The 15,665-nt window shown below is 31.7% G+C and overlaps 1 pseudogene; it reads right to left on the reverse strand.

The window, feature by feature from the left end:
- Nucleotides 1-310: 310 nt before the first annotated feature.
- Nucleotides 311-14,764, reverse strand: LOC114728912 (PH, RCC1 and FYVE domains-containing protein 1-like; annotated as a pseudogene).
- Between the last annotated feature and the right edge of the window lie 901 nt (nucleotides 14,765-15,665).

A 15,665-nucleotide genomic window follows, 5' to 3' on the forward strand; every position in this document is an offset into this window, starting at 1 on the left:
ATCCGCTGAGTCTCAATTCTGTTAGTGTTGGCACAAGTTTACCATCATGTGCAGCCACACCTGAGAATTACCAACATCACTCACATAACTCAACTCAAGATTTGTTAACAAAGAGAGCTTTGATATCCACTCTGCCTCATCATTGTTTTTGTCGGCTACTGTGAGGTTAGAATCATAACCACCAAGTCGCAAAGTGTGCAACATGGAGAGATTCCCAAGTTGATAAGGAATCACTCCAACAAGATTATTTTGTCCAAGATGAAGGTACTGCAACTTGGAAAGATTTCCCATTTGCCAAGGGATAGCTCCATCAAAGTAATTGGAAACTCATATCAAGGTACTGCAACTTGGAAAGATTTCCCATTTGCCAAGGGATAGCTCCACCAAAGTAATTGAAATTCAGATCAAGGTACTGCAACTTGGAAAGCTTTCCCAATTCATTGGGAATACTCCCAACAAAATTAGAATAAGAGAGGTTGAGATACCTTAAGTTGGTGAATGACTCTATGGACTGAGGGATGTCGCTTGGGTAGAAATAATTGTTACTGAGATCCAAATGCTTCAGTTCATGCAACTCACTCAACAAAGTAATATTAATTGTACCTCTCAAAAGGGGTGAATCGGAACTACGAAGATCAAGAATTTGAACATGACCTGTTTGGTTGCTGCAACGAACTCCTTTCCAGTTGCAACAATCTTCATCATCTCCGTCCCTCCATGTGGACAGCATATGAGCAGGGTCAGCATAGATGCCATGTTTGAACAACAGAAGAGCTTTCCTCTCCTTCTCGATGCACTTCTTCAATGCTTCACCATCAATGGCCAAACTGAGTCTTGTATGCAGCAACAACAGCAATGTCAATAATGCATAAAAAAAATTAAACACACAGCCCATCACAGTGACGAAATAGCTTCAATACAAGTTCAAAAGTGAAACAACTAGAGAGGATTAAAACACAGTTCTTAGATAACTGTGGTTTCTCAACTCACGAGATGTTATGAGGCGTAAAATGTGGATGGTGCATAGAATTTTTATAGAGTTCATTGTGGGCCTGTACTTTGATGGATGATTGGTGCACTTTCTGATGAAGAGAAGTCAGAGTAGATGTGGAGAGAACACGTTATTTCAACAACCTCTTTTTTTAAAAAAAATGAAAATTCAAAAATAAATGCACGATGTTTTCGGAGTCCATAATATTGAGCATTTTTGTTGGTGTCGGATAGTGTGCTCTTGTAAGATATTATTTGCTTGGACAAAATGCTCTCTTTTCTACAAAACATTCTCGCACAAAAAACACTCGCAATTGAAAGTCTTCCTCCTTTTGCCCCCACAATGTAGAAATCTCCCTCAAATGAAAAAAAAGGTAAAGTATACTCCCTCACTGATTTCCAAGAAGCTTCACGGCCATCTTGGATTATATGAGACTAAAATAAGTGATCACCAGCTGCAATGATCTTACTTTACGTAGGATATATATATATATATATATATATATATATATTGTACATTAAAGTCTCACTTTAAATAAATTATAATTTATGAAAATTATGTTTATCTGTAAATTTGGTGTGAAAACAAAAAGACATTAAAATATTGAGAATAAATTAGAATTAAATTTAAACTATTCAACTTTTAAATGAACAATTAAAATATATCCAAATTCCCTTGTAACTGGGGATATTGTGAGCTGAACTGCATTCGATATATAAACCATAGATAAATAACCATTATTGTCTATCCGTTGCACAGCTTAATAGACGGTTGGGAAAGATTTAGCTACGTCTAGAATTAACGACATGTACATTCTATGAGAAGAAATATTTAGATATAAATATTTTGTTTGGCTGGGTTGAGATAAATAATTTGATTTCAAATCCTTCAATCACTTACATAATTGCATACGCATCCTTAAAAATACTATCTATAAGTTAAATCACATAATTTGATTTTTTATAAAATGTTATATGATACTAACTCTAGTCCTAATTATAAGACTTCATTTGTAGTCTACAAACAGGGTTTTATAATTAGAACCGGAAGTAGTATTAATCATAACATAACTAGATCATTACCAGAAAAAATAACATAACTAGATATAGGCTTCTATATACAGTGAGTTTCGAAAATAACATAACTAGCTAATAACTTGTATACTTTTCCGATGAGGAAAAGTCATAAGAGGATATTATTTCAACAAAATAAACAAAAATAAATGACAATGTTTTCTGGAGTTCATAATATTGAGAATTTTGTATTATCTTGCTTCGATAAAAATATTGTCTTTTGTAACCAAACATTTTATCACACAGACACACACAGACAGATATAATATGAAGATTTTGTTATTCATGCTGATCTTTATTTCCAATTAAAAGTTGGAATTCATCATTTAATTCAGAAGCCAAAAAAAAAAAAATCCATCTCAAAACGGTGAAAATGTGATCTTAAATCTAATTAATTCAAAAGAAGAAATAACATTTTGCGACTTTCTTAGTCTACAATATTAGTTTACTTAAATTGGATGCGTTCTTAGTATTCTTAGCGAGTGGGATGACTTCATTTTTTTAAAATTTTTAAATCCTTATTTCATCGTAACCGTGCTTATATGACGTTAAATCTTTATTTTCAATTGGCAAAAAAATAATTTTTTATTTTCAAAATATGTCCTTAGTTTTATTAAAAAAAAAAGTATGCGACTATAATTTCAAAATAGGCTGAAAGTACGATTTTATAAATTTAAATTATATTTGGCCAAAATACATTTTTCTACGGATAAGAAGTATTTTCTGCCAATAACAAAATTAATTATCCTTAAAAAGACTTCATATATAATGGTCGAGAATCGAATTCCGAACTGCTTCCTTAAGACCCAGAAGTCGCTACCACTCATATGTTGAGTTATACAAAATTTATTTTACGGACCAACCTGTATTTTCTCACATACTTAAACTTGCTCTTTCAAGAGAATAGAATAATGTATTTTATACAATTTTCTAGGGATTCAAAAGATCAATGTTTCCCAAAGGATCAAATTTTTACATAAACTTTGAAAACTAATTTTAAAAATTAAAACATTTATCTAATTTTTTATGTTACGTTACTAAAAAAAAAAAACTTTTAGCTGCATTTCGCTTCTCCGTTTCAATAAATAATATGAATGCTAGTTCGTAAAATCAAACTTTAAAGTTGGATCTTGATTTTCTTAAGACCATAGTTTTATTTCATGGCCCTTTAATATGTTCTTTCAAGAACTTATATGACCCATGCTATGCACAGAAATTGAAGTAGAATTATTAAAATATCTTTTCATTATTTTAATGTATTTTTAGGCCATTCTCTCCTCATAGCTTCACAGATTATGTTGATATAAACGGCTTACATAGATGATAAAGAGAAAAGGATATTTGGACTATTAATTATGCACCAAACTTCTCGTCTAACTATTTTATCTTAGTTATTTTGAAGGAAACGACATTTTAATTTTTTTTATTTTCAACTTGTAAATTAAAATTTCATTTTAAATTGATGGTTTCTTGTCAATCACACCCGTCCTCTTTGGCGAAAATAAAAATCATACTTGGACTTTTCTCAACTATGACTTTCACTCTAATTTAATTTCCACACGTCAGACAAAAGTATCCGTCCCAGGCTTCAGGATTAATCATAGTCTATGCTCTAATTTCAAATTGATGCAGTTTCGTGAAATGCTCCATTCAACTACCATCAGAAAATTTTTATGGAGAATAAAAAATTTTCTATGAGACCTTGATGCAAGAAACGAAACAAAATGGATTCAAGAAAAACAAAAAAAAATTATTGGAAAAAAAATAGTACTCATTCAGCCCTTAATATAGAACCTAGTTGTTGAGTTGATTTTAGTCCTAAATATAATACCTATTTCTCTTATTTATCAATTTTTTCTAAATTACTCCTATGGATACTCCCTTAATCATAATCAAGTAGAAGAGGAAAAGAAGATATTAAAGAAGACGATTATGGTATTTTAGAAAAAAATATGTCACATTTCTTATAATTAACTAACTTACTTAACTTTTTTAATCTAATCAAATTAGTTAAATATGTCTTATATTAAGGACTGAAAGAGTATTTGTCAACAAGAAATTAAATACCTTTGTCCAATTATCAAAACCACTCCCATCAATATAAAATATAAATTTTATAACAAGTTTGCATTTATAGTATCTATATGTCTCACTATGAATTAATTGCATGTGGATGGACCAGAAATATTGATATATGCTTATTTCAAGTTGTAACCGACACTCAAGCTTATTGTTTAATTTACAGTGATATATCATAGTTTGAAATATTTGTCTATAACAACGAAAATAAATTACTGGGGGCGAAAACGGATTGGGTTGGTGGGGGAAAACAAGATAATTGCCATTACTTAGCAAATTTTCCACGGGAGCTTTGCGCCTTTTAGTTTCAGAGGGAAGACTTTGACTTTTGTTGTGAAGAAAAAATGAATGGGAAAATTTATTTGAATATAAGCTTTATGGTTATTACATTATAGAATTATGAGTCAACTAAAGTCTTTCTCGGTAAGGTCCCACAATGTCCAGATCCCCCTTAACAAGGCAAAATATATTCCCGTCCATAGGTCAAGCTTCAACAATTATTAATACATATTTTATATTACTTCTGGTCTTTAATATAAAAACTAATTAACTAATTTAAATAGATTAAGAAAATTAGTTAAGTTAATTATTCGTAATAAATATATTTTTTTCTTAAAATATTTTTACTAATCAAGTGTATTAGCTAGAACTATTATTATTAGAAAGATTATATAAAAAAATAAATTATTGGGAAGAAAAACAAATTGGGTTGGTGGGAAAAAACAAGTCAGTTGTAATTACTTAGCAAATTTTCCACAGGAGCTCTGATCTTTTTGGCTTCAGAGGGGTTACTTTGACTTTTGGAGTTAAGAGAAAATGAATGGGGAAAAATTATTAAGTAAAATACACTGATTTTCCTTACACTTTGCTTTAATTATACCAATCTCCTCTTTATTTTGAAAAGATACACTTATATTCAAACTATTAACTCCGTTAAGAATATTTTTAAAAGATTTTTTTAATTGAAATTTATATTAAGATACTTTTTATTTACTAATTTACCTTTCATAACACTAAATTCTTAAATTTTGGCTAAAAGGTTTCGAGGAGTTTACAATTTTTTGCTTAATTTTATTCTTTATTTTTACAAATAGTTATTTGTTTAGTGTTTTTATCATATTTAGATCGACAATTTATTTATTTATTTAATGTAGACATAAAAACCTTGAATGAAAATTTGATTAATTCTTTAAATATTTATAAACGTTTCTAACAAAATTTTTATTTCAAAATTTTAAATTATAAATTTAAATGATTTCTATAGTTTCTCAAGATTAGACAATTTATATTATACGATAAAAAATATTTATTTAACATATTTTTTAGCTATTTAAAAAAATCTAAGCAACTAAGTTTCATTATGCAGTAAAAAATTAAATTTATAAAATTTAATAATATAATGAAAATTAAAAAAAAATTATTACGTATTAAAAATTTGAAAATACATGTATCAAAATTGTTTTTTGTTGTATCAAAAATTATTTTTTTTGAAAAATATAAATATTTAAATAACTTTTCAGTTAATGAGAGGTATTTTATATCATCAACTAATTCTTCGTCATTTTGCCCCCACGATGTCCAGATCTCCCTCAAAACAAGGCAGAATATGTTCTCCAGTCCATGGGTCAAGCTTCACAATTATTAATACATATTCTATACTTAAATAAGTATAGATTTTGGGATATATTTAGTTCGATTTATAGATATATAATCGAGTTTCGTATTTTTTCCTCTCTTTAATAAAAAAAATGAGATGAAAAAAATAATCTTAGTATAAAATTTGCTCATATACATCATTGATGGTTATTGATTTGTTGTTTTCTTGCTTTGGAGATATGGGCATTAAAAAAATGGACAGTACAGAAAGACACTAACTTCCTCCATGTTTGACAAAAGTACATTTGGCGGATGAATGGGTAAGATTTGTTTTGGAGCAGCCTTCTTTTTCTCGATCTATATTTAAAAATCAAGATATTTTTCCATCACAATGGTGTATAAAAGTAGCAATGTCTTGAAAGCTAGGCCGGAACTCGAGCCGAAGAAGTTAGCAGGTTATGGTTCAAACGGTTAAATTGATCGGAACGTTCGGTCAGACCGATGATATAATAATTAAATTAAAAGTAACATTATATACCTATAATAATATATATGTGAGCAATAAATTATTAGATTATTAAAATTTTTAAGAAAATTAAATAGAAATAGTATATATACATTTAGCTTTATATTTGATAAAAATTAAAAATTCATTTTATATAAAAATATGTAAATAAATCTTATATAACAAGGAGATTAAAAATATAAATAAATAAGAAATAAAAAATGAATATATATATTATAAGTGAAATAGTGAATGATCAAATTAAAAAAGATGAAAATTCTTGTCAACCTTCACGTGTTACTCGAAGTAAGAATAAGGTGAATTTGAAAGTTACTTCCTTATTTCCGGGGGTTAATCAAAGCTTGGCTTGTCCATTTCCTCTGCGACTTTTCTTCTTCTTCTCACCATCAAAGTGAAACTCTGGATATTCTTTCTTTAACCAGCGGATTTTGCATCCACCCAAATGCCATAGATGAAAGCTGCAACGACTAGAAATTGTGGAGAAAAGGAAGGGAAGAAAATCTGGTTGGTATAGTTTATTTGGCTCTTCTCTTTATCCCCCATCTTCACCGTTATCTCCCGCTCCCTATGTTCTTCATCGCTGTTTTTTTCTACGTGTGGGACGGGAGGGGCAAATGGAAGAATTTCTCTTAGGTTCAGAAAATTTCAGATCCGTCCGGTTTTTCTAAAACTGCTCTGGGTTCCAGTTTTACTTCGGTTTCTGGCTCAACTACTGGTTTAAGACGGATCAAAATGGCTCAACTCTTTCAACGGTTAAAACCATTGAAACGAGCTGGTGAAGGGAGCAGGTGATGGCCAGATCAGTGGGACTGTCCGGTCCGGTGCGGCTTTCAAAACCTTGAAAAGTAGCGAAATTTAAATGAAAAATAAGTTGAAATGGTCAAAAGTAACTGTAACTAATAGTTAAAAAAAAAGTATCGTTTCAAATTAATTAAACACTATACATAATAAACATAAACAACAATGATCGAATCAACTATGGTGATAGTTAATTTAATAGGTTAGAAATAATGATAAAATATCCAAATAGATGAATACAAAAGGTGAAAAAAATGAGTAAATAAAAGAGTTGAAAAACCAGGTGCACAAAATAAAATAAAAAGACTATGAATGGAAATAAATCATGACGGGGGAAATGAAAATAACTAACATGCCTTTACCTGATTTTTTTTAACACGCATTTTTTTTTTCATAACTCATGCATTCATCATATTTCTTATAGTAGTTCGCATTCATAACCCCCTTTTTTTTTTCGCCTGATGAATTCATAACTTCACACTTTATAAAATCCTAAGAAAGATGTTTGAGGTCAGCTGGGCTATAACCCTGACACTTTTTTTTTTTCATTCCTCCTTTAAGCTGTTTTAATTATTCCACACATTTATGTTTTTGATACAGTAAAAATTATTTAAAAAGTTATTGAATAGTATTAAAATACAGTACAGAAAAAACATAAAATAAAATATAGTAAATTATGTATACAAAAATCATTAAGCATGATCAACATCAATCTGTCTGAGACATTCAATAAAAAAATATATCAGATATGTAATAAAAAAAATCAAATATACAATATATAAAAGGTTATTTTATTTGTAAGTTGTTAGTAATCGATGATTCGCAAGGCCTGGTTCCGCGTTCGATCCCAATCCTATTTCCACTTGCATAATAATGACATGAATGGGCCGCATAGTATTAAGGGTTATTTGAGTAGAAACAAAACTATAATTTTTTTCTTTTGGCTAAACACAAAACCATAATTTTAAAAGTTTTTTTTATGGTATATGAAATAAATATATAGAGAAGTTTGTTTAGATTTATGAAAAAGTACTTTTAAAAAATGATTTTAGGATTACCCAAACCATCTTAAACAATAGAAATAGAGATGGGCTTAATAACTAATAGGTTTTGAAGCCGGTGAAGAAGCTTCTTTTTTCATAAACATCAAGGAAAAAAGAATAAACAGTAAGAATTGAATTGTCTCTAATTGAAAAATATTTACCTAAAAAAATTGAAATGAAAAATAGTTAGGCATAAATTTTAGGAAAGCAGGAGTTTCAAGCTATGTTATACTGCCTTTGGTCCTTAATATAAGATCTTATTTGACTTTTATTTTGGTCCTAAATACAAAACCTCAATCCACTTTGTCTCTCGTATTTATACATTTTTTTTTCAAAGTAGTCCTTCTAACAATGATAGTTCTAACCTACACTTAATTAGTAAAGATATTTTAGGAAAGATAATACCTATTTAGGACGAATAACTAACTCAGTTTACTTTCTTAATCTCTTCAAATTAGTTAACTAGCTCTTATAATTAGGAATAGAGGTAATATATATTAGAAAACTCGACACGACAACATATAAAAATTATAGATAAAGTAGTATGAAAGCCTTTTGTCCGTCAACTATCAACTTTGGGGTTATGAAAAATTAAAAAAAAATGGAGTAATAAAATTTTAACAAAAAAAAAGTTTTTTGACCAATTGATAGAAAAAATATGTAAGATAAAAGAATAAAAAAATAATTAAAATTTTTAATCTTACTTTATCAATTTTTTAAATAGAGATCATTTAAATTTTTTCGCTCCTCAACTTTCCTCCCCTTTTCTCATACCAAATAGAACCGTGAGTTGTGTAGATTTTAATAATTTCATTGAATCTCTCTTGCTGTTGTATCAGTGTCAAACTTATTCTTCTTTTTTTAAAACCATTTTTTTAACTTTTTAGTTATTTTTTCAGTTATATAAAGTTATAAACTACGAAATATATTTACAAAAATCAAACTAATTTTTATCACCAAAAAAACAAATTTTTAAAACTTAGAATGGCTTCATGAAGCTATGTACATTTATAGTGATGGTTATTTATTCCTGGGAAATATCCTTAAAGAACTTCATTAAAACATCATTTCTTGAGACTATTAATTATTTTACAAAAATATCATTTTTTATGACTATCATGATCTTTACTATATAAGATTCTGTCTATTTATTCTCAGATATAATAAATAATAAATGACAGGAAGAGAAAAAGCACAGAAATAACAATCATCTTAATGAGCATCCAAACTAATTTCTCAATGATTCAAATTCGGATCAAAATATCCTATGTTTAGGGGAATTTTATTATCAATAATTTATCCCAATCATTTATCTCGAAACACACGGCAAGGAATTTTATTATAGTGAGAATTAATTATCAAAATGTACAAAGCACTACTAAGAGCTTGTTTGGTATGAAGGAAATGGAGTGGAGGGGAAGAGAAAAAATTTTAAGATTTAAAAAAAATTAAAGAATTGGGGTTTTAAAATTTTAACAAAGAGAGGATGTAATATAAAAAAGTAATAAGAATTAATTAAAAGCTTCTAAACCCCTTTTTTATTTTTTTTTAAATTGAGCTTATTAAAAAAAAATTTCTCTCATTTCTTTTTTTAAATATTAAACGGACCCTAAATATATAGAGGTCATATTACTAAAACTATTAACTAGATTTGTACGTCTTGACCACTTTTAGTTTTGCTAAAACTAAATGCAAGGCTATCTAATAGGTTTAGCACAGGAAACAGGGCAACCATACCACCAGCATCAAGCTATCTATTCCCTATTAGTACACAATTTGATATGAAATTCTTGTAATGAACGTAATTGTAAACAAAGTACTACCTCTGTTTCTAAATATAATATTTAGTTTGTAGTACAAATGATATGACGTAGTATATTTCAAAGCATAATATAAATTTGTCCAACAAACCACCATTTCTTGGCACATCAGTTCATCCTAATGCCAAATCGAAGGAGTACCAGATCCTGCAAGAAACAGAGTAGCATGCTAAGAGAATTCCATAAATATGATTACTTGATTGTTGTTATCTTAGTTTTCCCATAATAAATTAGTCAAGAGCCTAAAATATCATACTCAAAAAATATTTACACAATTAAGAATTAAGATTTTTACTTGGACCTCATTGCTAGTTGAAATGTTTGTCTACATTGACTCTGACTCTTACTATTCTATTCTCACGTGGTAATTTATAAATAAGAACATAATGAATAAAAAAAGAGCAAGAGAAATTAAACGTTGCCTTCTGACTAGTTTCTCCTGATAAGGCACCTGTCACATAAATTGCCACCATGACATGGACTTTGTTTGTCACTTTGCTTAGAAACCTACAATACGTTTGTCTCCAAGTACGGTTGAAGAGTAGGGAAGTGCAAACACCGAAAATCCAACAAAAAAATCCCAATCCCAAGCTCAAATATAATTCTTGAGAGAATAGTGAGTCATCTTCTTCATTGTGATTATCTTCTTCATGTGAAAATGTTTCATCTTCAGGGCACTTTTTGCTAAGCAGCAATCCACAAAGATAAAAATTTTCTTCATAACATGAGGCATTAAAACTCTGTAACTGTGTTCCTATTGGGATTTTTTCATCGAGAGTATTGTTTGACAAATCTAACACAATGAGGCGATCAATATGAGCAAGATTTGGAGGAATTGGCCCTAATAAATCATTTTTCGACAAATGAAGAAATTCAAGTGATTTTAGATTTCGGATCTCCTTGGGTATTTTTCCACTCAATTTGTTACTTGACAAATTCCAGGAAGCCAATCCCAACAAAAACACAAGTTCTCTTGGTATTTAAGTATTTTTCCTGATAGAGCATTGTTAGAGAGATTAATGCTTTTAAGAAGGAATCTTGGCCTCATAAACATGTAATCCTCACCTTTCCACATCAATGTTATATAGAATTCCAAACTATCAAAGATAATATAATACCATGTTGTACTGATGGTGTAATAATGATAGCTCTTACTTAAGTTGATGTGCTCTTATGCCATAACAGTAAAATTTTGAAGGCAAGATGGAATTTCACTAGACAAGTTATTACAAGAGAGACCTAGGAGTTGAATTTACGTCAAGTGGCAAAGATGCACAGGTAGATTTCCATATAAATGATTCATCCGTAAGCTTAGAATTTCCAACTGTACAAGGCTTATCCCAAATGAAGGTATTGGTCCTGACAATTTGAGGTGGAGACGTATTATCTTCTGGGCACATTTTTTTGAGTGGCAATCCGCAAAGATCAAGGATTCCTTCATAAGATGAGGCATTAAAGCTCTGCAACTATGTTCCTATTGGGATATTTCCATAGAGATGATTGTGTCACAATAACCTCAACCACAGTGACAGTTGCCACACTCCACATGCAACAGCTATTGTTCTTAACCCTAACAATGATTGTACTTCTCTAGGATATGAAACATTCTCCCTATCTCCATGACCCAGGACACCAAATGTGAAGAGTTGCCCAGTTGAAGTTGTTAAGGTGCTGTGTACCATGGACCACAAGTGACAAAAGCAACATGAAGTCCCTTTAGTAGACCTAAAATTCGTTTCGGGATCCAATGACTTACGTCAGTGCCATGGCCAAGAAGTCCGATATTATGAGTTCCGTCACCCCAAGTATATAGTTCTCCTGCCAATATAACAACACAGGTGTGAAACTCCCCACAAGCAACAAAATCAACAGTTGTAGAAGCTAAAATTTCAACTAGACAAGGTTGAACCACATTCTTCTCAACACCATGGCCTAGACGTCCTCTAGATTCTTCGCCCCAAGTAAATACTTCGCCTTGCCTTGTGACGACACTAGACTCCAGTGGCCTGGGCAAAAGCACATCTACCCTTGGACTGAACTGATTGAAAATTTTATCTACACCAACTCCCATAACATTCTCAGTAGTAACCTCCCCCCATATATATATATATCACCCAGAGCATCACAGTCATCTGGTGCGGATCCATGACTTGATGTGCTGGGGGCACTCGAAACACTAACTCGAAGGGCATCTAAACCAGATCCTCCTGCTTGCATATTTGAAGGGTCTAATGGTGAATTCGATCTTTCAGAATTGACAGACTTCAACAGTCCCAAGGGCTTTGAAGCAGTCTTAGTATTAGAATTCACAGAAGCATCAGGAGATTTAATATCTAGTGTACTAACTGAACTTTCACTTGGACAACTTGATGTCAAGTCTCTGTTATCCTGAAAGTAATTCAGCCACAAAGAATTATATATAGGTTACCATCTATTACAACATGGAAGCAATAGGCAGACTAATGCCACCAGTAGAAATACATGTAATTTGGTAAGATTTTAAGTAATTAGTCAATCTAGAGTCACAAAAATTCATATCACTGTAGAAAAGATAAAAGAGACTAATCAAAACAATCAATTGCTCATAAATCATGACAAAGAATTGCACAAGAAAGTGAACAACACTTGGCTTGAGACAAACCGTCCTATACACCCTTTCAGAGAATACGAGTTGATTCAGAATATGGAGACAGTATCTTAAAGGAAATAGTACATTCTTCCAATCATCACAAAAGTAGTAAGTTCTCTCCCTTCATCCATCTAAGACTTTAGTCCCAGGGAAAATGGTGGAATACTCCATCATTTCCAAGAAAAAGATCTATCTTCTCCCCTAGCTTATAATTCTTGGTAAAAGAGACGTGACACAAGTAGAATGATATTGAACTACACAAAGGTGGATTTACATCAAGATAGAGACCCTCATCACTCCACCCATCAATTTTTGGCCGCCCACCTTGGCCAGAAGATATCAGAGCTTTATCTCTGCAAGTCTGTAAATAGCGGAAGAAATCTAGTGATGATAAAAGTGGAGGAAATGGAAAATAGATAATGATGTAATCGCACAAAAAATTTCAGAATTCATCACCAACCAAATCAAGGGACCACTTTTTGTTGTTATAAATAAGGGAAAAGGACAGATAGTTCTTCTCAGGACTTAGACACCATTGAAAAACAGCCTGCCAGAAGATTGAGGAAAAGCAACCAAAGAATGACGAATGAATCTATGGAATAGTTTATAAATATCACCTAGTAATAACAACACCTGATGAGGCATTTGAATAATGTAAGATAAAATTCTAGAGATCTCACTGTTCTTTGTCCAGGAATAATTCTCAAGACAGAAGAAAGATTCAATCTTCTTTCTCCACTACTTGAAATCCAGATTAAAGATGATTTATCCTGTTGTTTTCAGATAGTTTAGTAAGCACAAAAGTAAGGAACTTAAACAAGCGTGATAATGCAAGAAACACAGAAAAGTTACAATGTACTAAAAGTTCAAGAGTCTATCAATATAACCACTGCTACATTCCTAAGACTCAGTCTCAAGATCTGTGTTTAAGCTGGTTCGAACCCTTGCTAATTGAACCAAATGGTGCTGGTCAAAAAAATTGAACTAAGTGGTCATCGGTCAAATAGGGACATGATTTGCAATACTACCTACATCAAAGTAACAAAATCCAAAAAGACATTCATTAAATATCATCCATAGTATAATTAAGACATTCACAAACATATCCCCCGCCCAAAAAAAATCAAAGAAAATCCAATGAGAGGCCACAATGAAATACACAAACAGAAAGTCACCTCATACCACATCACTCATCAATATCAAAAAGCACAAAAGAGTAGCTATCTTGATTGTTGTCCAAGAGGGCACTTAATTAAGTAGAACATTTGAGTATTCAATAACACGATCCCAACATGAGCTTTCAGTTATGAGCCAACTTACATTGGAAAGCCTGAACGGATAAAACTTGGGCTTTCCTTTCCGACCATATTTAAGCAGTTGGGCACCCTTTTTAAAAGGGATCAATGCCTGAAGTAAGCAAAGGTAACAGGTAATGACAGCAAAATAGTCTACAAGATATTGAAAGATGCAATTTTTGTATGTTTATCAAAGATGCTAAAAATAATCACACAAAAGAACTATCCAATTGACATTCAAGTGAATATACAGTTTGTTTTTTTGGTAGAAAAAGATAATCAGAGAAATTTTATCATTAGAAAATGGCATCCAAGGATATCTATTCTTTTAAAGAATAAGCCATTAACAATTCAGAACCAAAGTTACTCACAATACATGCTGAAGCATCCCATTGGAACACAAATAGTCAGTCCCATATCATATCTTATGAGACTCCTCATGTTCAATAGTAGTGATAAAGCATGAGATCATTCAATCAACCCTTCTCATTCAAAAGGTTGCGAACTTTCATTATAAATAGAACTGCTTGAAATTTTATTGATCATCCATTAAAAAACAAAAAAAATAATATGTGCTCCCCTATATTTTCATTTTGGCCTTTGCTCCTCCAGTCTTTCGACTAGAGTTAGCAGCAATTCCAACTTCCCTCAGTGTCCAAACAACGGAAGACACACTGATCATAATATTTTTGGCCAGGGAACCTACCTTCAACAAGAAACCCAATTACTATATTGTATTAAAACAAACCGAATAACAAATACTCCAAGCAAGCTGCAAAATTTACAAGAACTAAAGCAGAAATTATAACGCGTCACATTAAGTTTGTGACACACACACACAGACAGACAGAGAGACAGAAAGAGACCTGCTCTAAGTCACAGTGGCCATTCCCGTAGCTAGCAAGATCTGCCATTCCATGTGAAAGATTCACAGAAACGCCACCACCCTCTCCAATCGCTGGATGGAGTTCCGGTCGTCACATGCAACAATTCCAGCCTCTTCCCTACGCTACCATCCACACCCAAACCTCACTCTTCCTCACAAACAAAACCAGCTTCTTCTTCACTCTCAAGAATGCACGAAGCTCCGTAGATCTATTCCTCCTCACGGAAACCACATGTCCAGAAACTCCATTGACAAAATCAAGTCAGAGCAGAAACTTCTCCCACACATAAACTGGGATGGACCAGAAAAGAAAACCAGCTCTTCGACTAGCAAGAAGTAGCTTATTAGACACGTTCTGGTGGTCTACAACAGAATAGAGGTTGCAGAAAAGTATTTTGGCGAGCAATGCATGCTCCAGCATCGGCGAACTGGCAAAGGGACTAAGGGAAAAGAGGAGACAGCTGGGAGAGAATGAGAGTGTAAGAGTACAACTCGTCAAAGACGAGGACAGGAGAAAATATTAAAAAAAACAACAATTAAATATGGAAAAGCAGAAACTAACTTGAGCCTGAGAGATGAAATCATGAATCGAATTGAGAGGAAAAATATAATTTTTGTTCTGCGACTTCTACTTAATTTTCAATTTTGACCCCCGCAGTGTGAATTTCTTTTCACGTCCGTCCCAAAGATGGAGTGAAAGAGAAAGACAGAAAGATTGTGGACGGGGACCGAATTCCTATTTTCGCTGAAAATGGTAAAAGATTTTCGAAACCCAACGGTAGTTTTTTGTTAAATTTTTTTTAGAAACTATATAAATGTCAAGGATGGAAGCACGTAGACACGCAGGGGACAAAGGAAGGGTAGTTTTAGTAATTTGAGCGGAGCAGGTTAACGGTTTTTAACAAAGAGAGAATTACTATGAAATTTTA

This window comes from Neltuma alba, unplaced genomic scaffold (assembly GCF_004799145.2).
Source record: "Neltuma alba isolate B1F8T4 unplaced genomic scaffold, ASM479914v2 tig00002457_pilon, whole genome shotgun sequence".
NCBI lineage: Eukaryota > Viridiplantae > Streptophyta > Magnoliopsida > Fabales > Fabaceae > Neltuma > Neltuma alba.